Genomic DNA, 12,110 nt, shown 5'->3' on the forward strand with positions numbered 1-12,110 from the left:
TTTAAACTTAATGCATGTCTTGTTGATATCATCCAGTTTACATCCATCACCTTAATTGATCACATAACACTGTTTACATGACCCACATTTCTTGGTTGCCCCATTTTTATTAATGTTCATTTTATCTCCTGAACCATGTTGTAAGTATTTTCTTATACTCATACCCGTCTTATATACAAAACTAGGTTTTGGGCCTACTATATTTTTTACCTCATCTTCCACTATTAAAGAATTCCAATGTTTCATAATAATATTCCTAATTTCATTACTATATGGTGAATACATCAAAACACATACTCTATTATAGGAATTTATTTAATCTGAAACCTTATTCTTATTAATAAACTCCTTACCTAAAATGGGGGGATATTTTTTACCCCACTCATTTCCTAACGTAGTTAGATACGTCTTCTAATAACCATCTAAGGTAACCCCTATTTGCAAACATAGAGGTAATAAATTCCATCTCCTTATCCATTACCTCAATATTAGAGGACATTCTTGCTACCCTTATGCATTGTCCTTTAAATATGTTTTTCAAAATATGTTTTGGATGATCACTAGTATATTCCAGATATCCGTTCGAAAATGTTTCTTTCCGATATATTTTGGACTGGAAGCCATTCATAGTATGTCTTATAAATATATCTAAATAAGCTATCCCATCTTTACTAATATTATATGTAAACTTTAAAAATTCACTAGTCTGATTAATATATTCTATGAACTCTTTGATAACCTCATCAGGTCCATTCCATAATATGAATATATCGTCCAGAAATCTAGAATAATAAGATATAAACTTATAATACCTACTCTAAAATAGATATTTGTTTTCCCATTTTAACATAACCATATTAGCAAGTATGGGGGCACAAGATGCCCCCATTGCTACTCCTTTTGTTTGTTTATAGTACTCCCCTTCATAATATATAAAGTTATTATCCAGAACAATTCCCATCATATCCGTAATAAGGTTAATACGATCCCAAGTCATATTGGAGTGTTTCCTAAGACTACTACAAAAATCTTCCAGTCCTTCCTCCCTTGGGATACTTGAAAATAAATCAACCACATCAATCGTTATATAGGTCACTTTATCTCTCCATATATCAGATGTAAGATGTGATAAAAACATCCAAGAGTCCTTTACCAAGTGTGGAATGTTGTTATACATCAGTTTGACCCATCTATCCACTACCACTCCTAATTGGAACGTTTTTGATTTGCTACCAGATATGATGGGTCGGAAGGGTGGTTTTACTATATTCTTGTGTACTTTGGGGATACCTACAATAGTAGCCAAAATGGGAAATTCAACCTTCGTAAAATTATATATTTCCTCAGTTATTCTTTGATCTATTAAGTATTCATCTAATGCCAAGTCTATCTTCTTATAACTAATATTGATCTCATTCAAAGAAGTAATCACATAATTACCCGAATCCATCAATATATTCTGCATTTCATTTATATAATCAAATGAATTATAAAGTACTATACCCTCACCTTTGTCTGGTTTCATGACTCTTATGTTCTTATTTCTAGCCAACTCCACCAGACACCATCTCTCCTTAGTACTTAAATTATCATTGATTAACTGTTTGCCACTTAATTTTTTAAAAAACTGGATGTCTAAACAAACCAGTTCCTCAAAATTTGACACCTTTTTGTGGCAAGGGGGAAATGTATGTACTTTTTTTCCTACATACATTTCAATTAATATTAGTCATATTCATAGACTTGCTATTTTCAGTAAATAATAGGGCTAAATTTAGCCTTCTACAATGTAGTTTAAATTCAGTTATAGCATCAACTACATCAAAAACAACTGTTGGTATGAATTTCATTCCTTTCATGAAAAGTGAGCCGTGTTCTTCACTAATAATACTACTAGTGTAGTTATAAATCTTTAAGCCATTGTATTCATAAATGATTTTTTCTTCTTCATCTGTATTTCTATCATATACTTCCTTATGTGTATCTAATATAAAAGATTCATCACAATCGTGTATATTTTTATTTAAATACTCATTTTCTACCATCGATTTCTTCGGTTCCTCTGCTGATAGTTCTGCTTTTTGTGTGGTGTGTAAAAACGTCCACCTTGAAAATTTGCACCCCTTTCCTCATGTAACTCGTCATTACCATCCCATATCTTGTTATTCTCATCATTATTATATGTATACTTCCAAATATATGCTTTATTATCCTTATATTGTTCCATGTCTCGTACAATCTTTTTATTTTTCCTCTCATATATTTTACCTGCTTTAATGTCAGCTAATTTAAATTGTTTATCATACAATTCACTCCATTGGGGAAACAGTAAATCATTCATTATGTCCTTATTCAATTTTTCCAGTTCTATAACCATCCTACTTATTTTCTCATCATTCTTCTTAATTAACAACTTCATATAATTTATACCACAAGAATTAAATAAAGTGTTAAATTCAGCCTTGGTATCATTATCTAAGTTAACACCCATTGGTAACTTAAAAAACCTTAACCCCATTGGTACTATTCCCAGGGAAATACATTTCATAAGATAGGCATTATCAATTTTAACACTTTTGAAATTCAACAACTGTTTTCCCATTAAATATATCATATCCTTCAAAGTACCATAAGTCACACTTTTTCTACTCTCTTGCGGAGCACTTTTAATATGAACAGTACTGTTGTTAATTCATAATCATTTAATAAAAAAATTGTCCAATTTGTTAACTCCATTGTCAATATTACGAACATGTGCTACATTGTCCCTTGGACTGGAAGCATTATATACAGTACCTTTTTCACAACCAGATTTTGGTTTAGTTGTTGCTGCATAAGTTTTTACTGGCTGCGCACATTTTGGCCGAGCTCCTATACGTTCAAATTCATCATCCACTTTAAATAGTGAGAAATCAAACGTTAGCTCGTTTTCTGACATGACACTTGCATTATTATTAGTGTTCCGATGGACAGGTAACTCATTTAATAATGTCGATACTTCTCCCTGTCCATTGGGTATCTCATACTGAGTGAAAGTCTGTGTGGACACCCCACAACCTGAAGGAACACTTTCCTTCCTTTCCATAGTTCCATTTTTCACCATGCCAATGTTGCCTTGTATCTGACCCACTAATTCGAGTAGACGGGACACTTCAGTTCGCAAGGTTGCATACAATTATAGACATATCTGGTATCAAATCAAAAACGTTCCAATTAGGAGTGGTAGTGGATAGATGGGTCAAACCAATATATAACAACATTCCACACTTGGTAAAGGACTCTTGGATGTTTTTATCACATCTTACATCTGATATATGGAGAGATAAAGTGACCTATATAACGATTGATGTGGTTGATTTATTTTCAAGTATCCCAAGGGAGGAAGGACTGGAAGATTTTTGTAGTAGTCTTAGGAAACATTCCAATATGACTTGGGATCGTATTAACCTTATTACGGATATGATGGGAATTGTTCTGGATAATAACTTTATATATTATGAAGGGGAGTACTATAAACAAACAAAAGGAGTAGCAATGGGGGCATCTTGTGCCCCCATATTTGCTAATATGGTTATGTTAGAATGGGAAAACAAATATCTATTTCAGAGTAAGTATTATAAGTTTATATCTTATTATTCTAGATTTCTGGACGATCTGTTCATATTATGGAATGGACCTGATGAGGTTATCAAAGAGTTCATAGAATATATTAATCAGACTAGTGAATTTTTAAAGTTTACATATAATATTAGTAAAGATGGGATAGCTTATTTAGATATATTTATAAGACATACTATGAATGGCTTCCGGTCCGAAATATATCGGAAAGAAACATTTTCGAACGGATATCTGGAATATACTAGTGATCATCCAAAACATATTTTGAAAAACATATTTAAAGGACAATGCATAAGGGTAGCAAGAATGTCCTCTAATATTGAGGTAATGGATAAGGAGATGGAATTTGTTACCTCTATGTTTGCAAATAGAGGTTACCCTAGATGGTTATTAGAAGACGTAGCTAACTACGTTAGAAATGAGTGGGGTAAAAAATATCCCCCCATTTTAGGTAAGGAGTTTATTAATAAGAATAAGGTTTCAGATTAAATAAATTCCTATAATAGAGTATGTGTTTTGATGTATTCACCATATAGTAATGAAATTAGGAATATTATTATGAAACATTGGAATTCTTTAATAGTGGAAGATGAGGTAAAAAATATAGTGGGCCCAAAACCTAGTTTTCTATATAAGACGGGTATGAGTATAAGAAAATACTTACAACATGGTTCAGGAGATAAAATGAACATTAATAAAAATAGGGCAACCAAGAAATGTGGGTCGTGTAAACAGTGTTATGTGATCAATGAAGGTGATGGATGTAAACTGGATGATATCAACAAGACATACATTAAGTTTAAAAGGGGAAACTAACATTAAAAATATCATATATTTGGCAAAATGTGTATTATGTTCCGCGTTTTATATAGGAAAAACCGAGAGGCAGTTACGTACAAAAAACGCACTTTACAGACATATAAAAAAATATAATGAGGGACATAGTTTTAATTTTGGAATTATAGATCAGGTTTATAATTCCATTAGGGGAGGAAATGCGAAGGCAGTACTAAGTAAAAGGGAGACTGTCTGGCAAATAAGAACAGATGCAATGAGGGAACCTAGTTTAAATGAGTATATATCTATAAAACCTTTTCTTGAATTACAGTAAGGGTAGAAGTAACATATGTTTCCTTGTTGCGAAATAATTATACATAATATAGTATGAAGTCTTATTTCCAATTTTAATTTTTACATTTTAATTTTTTCTTTTTTTATATTTTTTATATCCCTCACTACAACATGGTAATACCTATTCTCTAGTTATAAGGTATGTTAATAATGTTTATGCATACAATTATAGACAACAAAGTACCATTAGAAAAATTATATGAATTATGAAGTATTTTATAAGTCATGACAGGGTAGTTTACTCATGTGAAATCACGTAAGATGTCATAGCAAGTTTTTATTATAGGAACAATATGAAGTTCATTTTAAATTATAATGCTACATCATTTTGTATTAGCATAGGGTATGTATATATATATATATATATATATATATATATATATATATATAATCTATCAATTGATGATTTAGATTAAATATGTCAGTTTTATGTGTTAATATTTATTCATTGTTTATTCAATTGTTTGTTAAATAATAGCACTTGCACTTTAAACTTGTGAAACACATTTGGCACCAAAAAGTTTTTAAATTAGCATTATTGATACACAATTAATTGTTCTGATGAAGTCTGCATGCTTAGCAGATGAAAGCGCTTAACGTGGATGTAACAGTTTTGGAAGTATTTTATTAAAGCTTTTTATTTAGTCCGAGCCGGTGTCTCATCGCTGCCTCTTTGAACCAAGCTGACGGTCGTTACCGTCTGTTTTTTTCATTTCTGGTGTTGTTCTGTGTTTAACGATCGATTATATTTTAACAGTGGAAACTGGAACATAAAAGGTTAATAAGTTGAAATTAAATTGTTTTACGATTGTGCTATAAAAGTTATCTTTCACTTTCAGTCAACAGGAGACAGGGTGTCTGCACTAGGGGAATTTCCATGTAGTTTTGTAAGTGTTTTATTGTTTTATGTCTTCCAGCAGTTGCAAATATCTGAAGGCTATGTATTGTCACAGAGAGATGTTAAATGTGGGTAGTTTCTGACACTAGGGAGGGTTAGCTTGGAACTGAAAGTCAGGTGACAAAAAGTGATGTCATCCAAGCTAACCCAGCACTAATATTTGATATTAATTTAAGAATTTTCTCAGAGAGAGAGAGAAACAGGGCATTTTGTATTTGACCAGGAAACATCCACTCACCTCTGCACTTGCCTTGCTGTAAGTAAGTGTCTAGAGCATAGTAACTCTTTTAGATTCAGATAGGAGTATAATAAAGTGTAGTTTAGATGTTTTCTTTATTTATTTGAGACTGCCCTGCAATGTTGTTTTAAATATTTCCTGTGATTCTGAATTCTGATGTAACTGATTACTTATTTAGTATTGTCTTGTTCTTTTATTATTTATTATTAAATATATTTAAACTTTTTAATTCTGGCTGGTCTGTTTGCACATATTTAAGCTCTTAGAGTACTTGCATATGTATTTGGTGACACTGGCCACTCCTAAATAGCCTTGCTCTTGGTCAGACTACCAGTTGGATTAATAGTAACATTACACAGTAGGATTGGCCACCCTTTACTAAGGGCCTTAAAGTAGCTGATTAAGAGTGGCTGGTGGCAGTCGGAACTATCTTATAGTCTGGGCAGAAAAGGGCATAGCTAGTAAACCTGTGCCAGCCTTCCTCAGGAGTGTTTGTGTGTATAAATCAAACCTCAAAGTGTGCGTGCGTGTGTGTGTGTGTGTGTGTGTGTGTGTGTGTGTGTGTGTGTGTGTGTGCGTGCGTGCGCGCGCGTGTGTGTTTGTGTGCACGCGCGGGCGTGTGTGCGTGTGCATGTGTAAGCTACTTGGGCAGGGACACGAAGCACTGGTTGGACAGAGAAGGTGCTGGAGGTTTTGGCTTGGCCACTCAGCTGAGATCTCAACCCTATAGCTGTGCCATTGGCAGTCTTATTGTGGAGCTGGAGAAGGAGGGAGAAACCAGCCCCAGACTGACTGACTGATCTCTGTGTGCTCTTAAGGGAAATTGCACTTTACTGTGTGTGTACTTGTCATCCTCCCAGTGTGTACATTCCCCACTGTTTCCAGTGGTAAGGATTGAGGCTCCTTGATTACTGGGCCAGTAATCTTCTTACCCCTACATAACATGTTTTTCATCCAAATCACAGTACAGCTACTGCTCTGATATCTTTCGCTAACTGTATAGCAAATTCTAGTGACAACAACAAGCTAATCTCCTGTCTTTTTCTAGGCCTCTCCAAAGCCTTCAGCACTCTTTCCCACCAACTACTTCTGTCCAAACTAGCTACCCTTAATCTCCCCAACTCTGCACTTTCTTGATTCTCTAGCTGTCTCACCAACAGATACCAGGCAGTTAAATGGCGATCTAACTTCTCTCCCTTCTTACCAGTTCAAACTGGGGTACCCCAAAGCTCCATCCCTGGACCCCTTTTATTCAATATCTTTACTAATGACCTATACTCTTCCTTTCCACTCTCTTGTGTCATACAATACACTGATGATTCCACAATCATCCCCTCCTTCAACAATATTATCCACCTTCACACCCTTATCCAAAAGTCTCTGCACTCTGTTGAAAAATGGCTAATGTCCAACCAATTGCTACTCAACCCTAAGAAAATTAAACAACTTCTTTTTCTCCCTAAATCTCTCCAACATCACAAAGATACCTTTACTGTCTCCTCCCTGATCAACACTGTCATCACTGTTGAACCTTACACTAAATTGCTAGGAGTTATTATCGATAACCAACTAAAGTTCAGTCTCCATATTCAGAAGTGCATTAAAAAGACGCATCAGACGTTAGGCCAGCTACACAGGCAAAAATTCCTCACAAAAGCTTCTAGGCTCTCTCTTGCACAAGCATTCCTACTCCCTACCTTACTCTGTAAGGCTCCCATTCTCACTAACATCCAAGCCAATCTTCTTTCTAAACTGGAACTCAACTATAACAAAATTGCAAGATTCGCAGCAAATCTACCCTACTCCTTTCACCACTGCCTAGCCTTGAATAACCTGCATTGGCTGGAATTTCATCATCAAAGTCTAATACCACAGCTTCTTCTGACTCATTCCCTCTTACATGAACCCTTCTGCTACCCGTCTCTCTCTTCCCTCATCCAGCCTTATACTCTGTGGCAAATGCTTAGAATAAACTTCCTGTAAGTGCTAGACAGATCTCAAACTTAACTCTTTCAAAACAACTAAAGGATATTCTCCATTTGCCATGGACATACTTATGCTATACCCAACTTAAACCACCTCTCCTCCTCTAATACTACTGCAACAACCATTTCTGCCTCCACTCTATCTGCCTCTACTTCAAAAAAGCGTACTAGTAGTCAGTCATTCTCACAGCATCCAGACATGCAGTCTTTTGGAAATTGGGTTTGTCTTGGTTTATCTCCTATATACTTTTATATTTGTCCTGTTTGTCTTGTAAACTTGTCATAATCTCATATACGCTGCTCACTATTGTATACGACTCTGTACTCTGTGATATACAATATTATTGATCTAGCATTTTCCTAACTTTTTGATATATTGTAATTGTATAAGTACTATTTTAGCTTTAAAACTCTGCCATTTATTCACTTTTGTTACTTGTACTATTTTTGGAGCTTTTCTCCTCAGGCCTCTGCTGACAAAGGGCTACTTGCCCAGTCGGACTAATCCAGTTAACAAATGCCAAATAAAATAATAAATAAAAGCCAAAAAAACTTCAGTTTTTATTTTCAGACCAGAAGTGTGTGTCTGTGTGGATTTATACAAGACAAGTAGCAATGCAGGGATAGTAAAGGGATAGTCTCTCAACTTGGTGTCGAGAATTTTTTCTTTAATATCATTTATATACATTTGGGTAACAGTTCCATTTATCTCAACACAAAGCTTTAAAAGGTTCTCACCAAGTCAGTTGCAGTGTGACATTTGGCTACTAAAGTTTCTCCAGTAAAACAAAGGTAACCTTTGGTTTCTGAGCTACCCAGAGCCCTCTGTGGTAATTGTGAGCATTCCAGAAGATTCCTGCTTGCCTTGGACAGTCTTTATCTTCACTTCAAATACCTCCAGAGATGCATGGTTCAGACTTCTCTGGACCTCTCATTGATTTCTGCTATCATGAGTTTGCCTCTTCTTTAAGTAGGGTATGTGACTTCTCAGGAATTTTCATTTGGAAATTCAGGCATACTGGATTAAAGCACCATACCACAGTATTCTACTTCATTGTCACAAATGTGTCATTAGCCTTTTCAAATGCTGTTATATCACCTAAGTACTCAATGTTTTGCACTGTGCCAGAATTGCCCTGCTTCTGTTGACCCTCACAAAACATTATGTTACAATATTCACCTTCAGTTTTAAGTGCAGATCTACCTTATCCTTTTCTAAGCACTACCTGCCTCTGTCTACTTTATTAGCTACCCCGGTCTGCATCAACCCCCTCCCCAAGTGTTGCTAATTTTTTTGTAGGTAATGGACTCCCACTGGTTCCTTGGCTTATGATGCCTGTATGAAACCCACAGAGCATGGCTGAACTCAGGTGTAATAGTTCACAGGCACAAACCCACAGGGTCATATTGTATGCATTTATTTCCTTCCCTTTTTAATTCCAAGATAACAATATTGGTGTTACTTAAAATTCCCATGTCACTTACTACAATGAAAGTAAAGTTGTTTATTATAAAGGCATTCAGGTTCATATAACTGCTTTGGTACGTCTTGGGTAACACACCAGTATGACCCTGACGCAACCTGCAGGATGTTCCTAGCATTTTATTTGCTGCATAATCTGCTGGTGTGGAGAGATACCGGGTACTGGTATGGTTAAATTGTGCATATACACAGCGAGCAGGGAAGGCAAATCAGCATCACTGTGCAGTTAGAGTGCAGTGGAACAGTAGCAAATGGAAGCTGCACAACCACCCCCATACAGTGACAGGCATAGCACACAACAATGCAGGTGAAGAGAGGCTGAATAACCAGAACTGTGAGCCATGATGACCACAAAAGTGTAGTGTGGTGTTACACACTACAAGCATGATGCATGCTTTAGTATTAGGCTGTGCTGGTCAGTGCATGGCTGAGCCAAACTATGCATAAGAAATTCCCATGTGCAACACACAGGAAAGTAGGTGGAGTTGTCATGATGTTCTCAGATGGCTAGGAGCTTAATGACATAATTGCCTACATATACTATACGTAGGGGGCAGGGGCATATCACATCAGGCGGATGTGGTGATCTTGAGCTGCCAAGTAACTCTGGTGAAAAATATCCTCCTACAGTAGGGTGGAGGGGCCACTATTTGACAGTGACTTGTGGTTCATCTGATGGCTTGTTGCACTAACACTTTGGCTCACCATGCCAGAGATGGGGTGCCATGAAACTTATATAATTTGCTCATGAGTTGTTGTACCCATGAAGACCGGATGTCATGGCCTCCCACAGGGAATGGTTGCAGTGTTGTGCATGCAGATGCAAGTGAGGACTGCGTACCCTTAGATGAACTGCATTTACAGCAGCCCTGGTACATAACCTACCATGACCTTGGACAACACTGCCAGTGTGGGCAGTGATTTTGGCAAATGAAAATAGTCTCTTAGGAGATAGACATGGGCACTGCATGTGCCACCATAGATCTCATAAAACCAGTAACGACTGTGTCTTTGGACCTCCGTGTCCTTTTAGAGCTGATTGTAGGGCCTTGTGACATCCTCAAGTATGCCATTTAGCCAAGCAGTCAGCTCCATGTTGATTTGAATAGCAGCATACTGTGCTTGGGTGATAATCACACGTGCTGATGTTTCATGAGTGCCACCTAAATGTCAGAAAAATAAATGTGACTCATAACAGAACTGGATACATCTCTGAGGCTTTGCAGTGGTAGGTATACTCATATCAAATGCAATACATTGCTCTCCTGCCACAGCACAGGGGCAGCATTGCTGGTGCTCAAAGCCATGGGATGGTGAGGATTCTGTCTTGTACAGCCTCATGTTCATCTTGGGGTAAGTTCACCCATTCATCCTGTACTGTAGCTGGATGCCTCCCTAGAACAGTGCCACTGTGTCATTATGCTGCGACTTGGGTATCTATGTCTCCTCAACATCAACATGTTGACTTGCCTCAAGCTGCACAGATGTCACTATAGCAGTACCCTGGAATGTAAATACACAGAAAAAGAAGTCTGACAGTTAACATAGAGGAGTAAGGCTATGGGCTATTAAAGGGTTGCTTCCCTTAGTGCAGAAGTGATTCCCCCAGCCTCTTTTTGCCTACTGTGTGACTTTGAACATGTCACTTAACCAGGCAGTAGACTGAGACAAGTGGTCATCAGAAATGCATGTCTGTTAACTACCTATGAATGTATAAACCTAGGCAACTATAGCCGTGTTGCATCCATGCTAAGGGTGTGCATGCAGAATGTACCATGCAATCCCAGCCCATTTCTAGTTATGGAGTGCCCCCCCCCCCCCAAACAACATGTGTCATGGACCACTGTGTGCTATCCTTGATTCTGTATAAGTTGGTCAGCACCACTTGTCTCCCAACAGGTATTGTTCATGTGACTTAAGTGTATTTAGCAGATGTTGTTTTCAGCAGAACTGACTTTGTTCATCCTTTGACATTCACTATGTCATCCAGACATACAGGCACCTAAACAACAAATGACAATAAGTTGGACTGATGTACCCACCAACATCAGCCTCCTTATAGACTTGATAGATCATACCCTCACCATACAGTGTGACAGGGGTGTACAGACATAGATTACCTAATATTGTGGGAAACCTTGGCAGTACAGTCTAGGTATAATATATGCGTATAGACACATGCATTCTTGTTGCTAGTGTTTTGTAATGCAAGGAAGGTAGACAAACATAGCTTATTGCCCAACTTCAGAGTACTTTTCAGATAACTGTGCATATACTCAGGGCTGTCTGTCTGTGCAGGTAGTGTGTTATTCCTCCTAGCAGTGTTGCCCAAATGTCCAGTGTAGCTTCCAAAATCTGCACAACCTAGCATACAAAATGGCGGCACAGCTTTTAAATCTACACAGTTTTATACCTAATTGCATGACACTTAAAGGAGAACTGCACCCACAGACTGAAAAAACATGTTTATTTCATCATGTCTTGATGTTTCCTACATTTTAATATCACTTTTGGACTCCTTGTACTTGTTTTATATTTTTAAATGTAATTCCAGAGTCTGCCCACATGGGGACCAACATCTAGCTTTTTTTAGTCTACCTCTAGGTATCCCACAATACTGTGTTTAGCTTTAAAATATTTTATTAGACCCTAAGCTCCTGTCAATGCATTGACTTTACATGTTTTTTCACATTTTTCTTTTAGTCAGTCAGGTTTAAGTATTTAAGTACAGTTTCTTGCTTTTCAATGACTACTTAA

The 12,110-nt window shown here is 36.8% G+C and overlaps 1 protein-coding gene across 1 annotated transcript in view; it reads left to right on the forward strand.

Annotated features, from left to right (window-relative positions):
• Nucleotides 1-12,110, forward strand: part of USP31 (ubiquitin specific peptidase 31) — a 2,233,792-nt gene that overhangs the window by 1,500,354 nt on the left and 721,328 nt on the right. The window lies entirely within an intron of this gene.

The sequence above is a fragment of the Protopterus annectens genome, chromosome 12.part0, assembly GCF_019279795.1.
Source record: "Protopterus annectens isolate FY-2018-M chromosome 12.part0, PAN1.0, whole genome shotgun sequence".
NCBI lineage: Eukaryota > Metazoa > Chordata > Ceratodontiformes > Protopteridae > Protopterus > Protopterus annectens.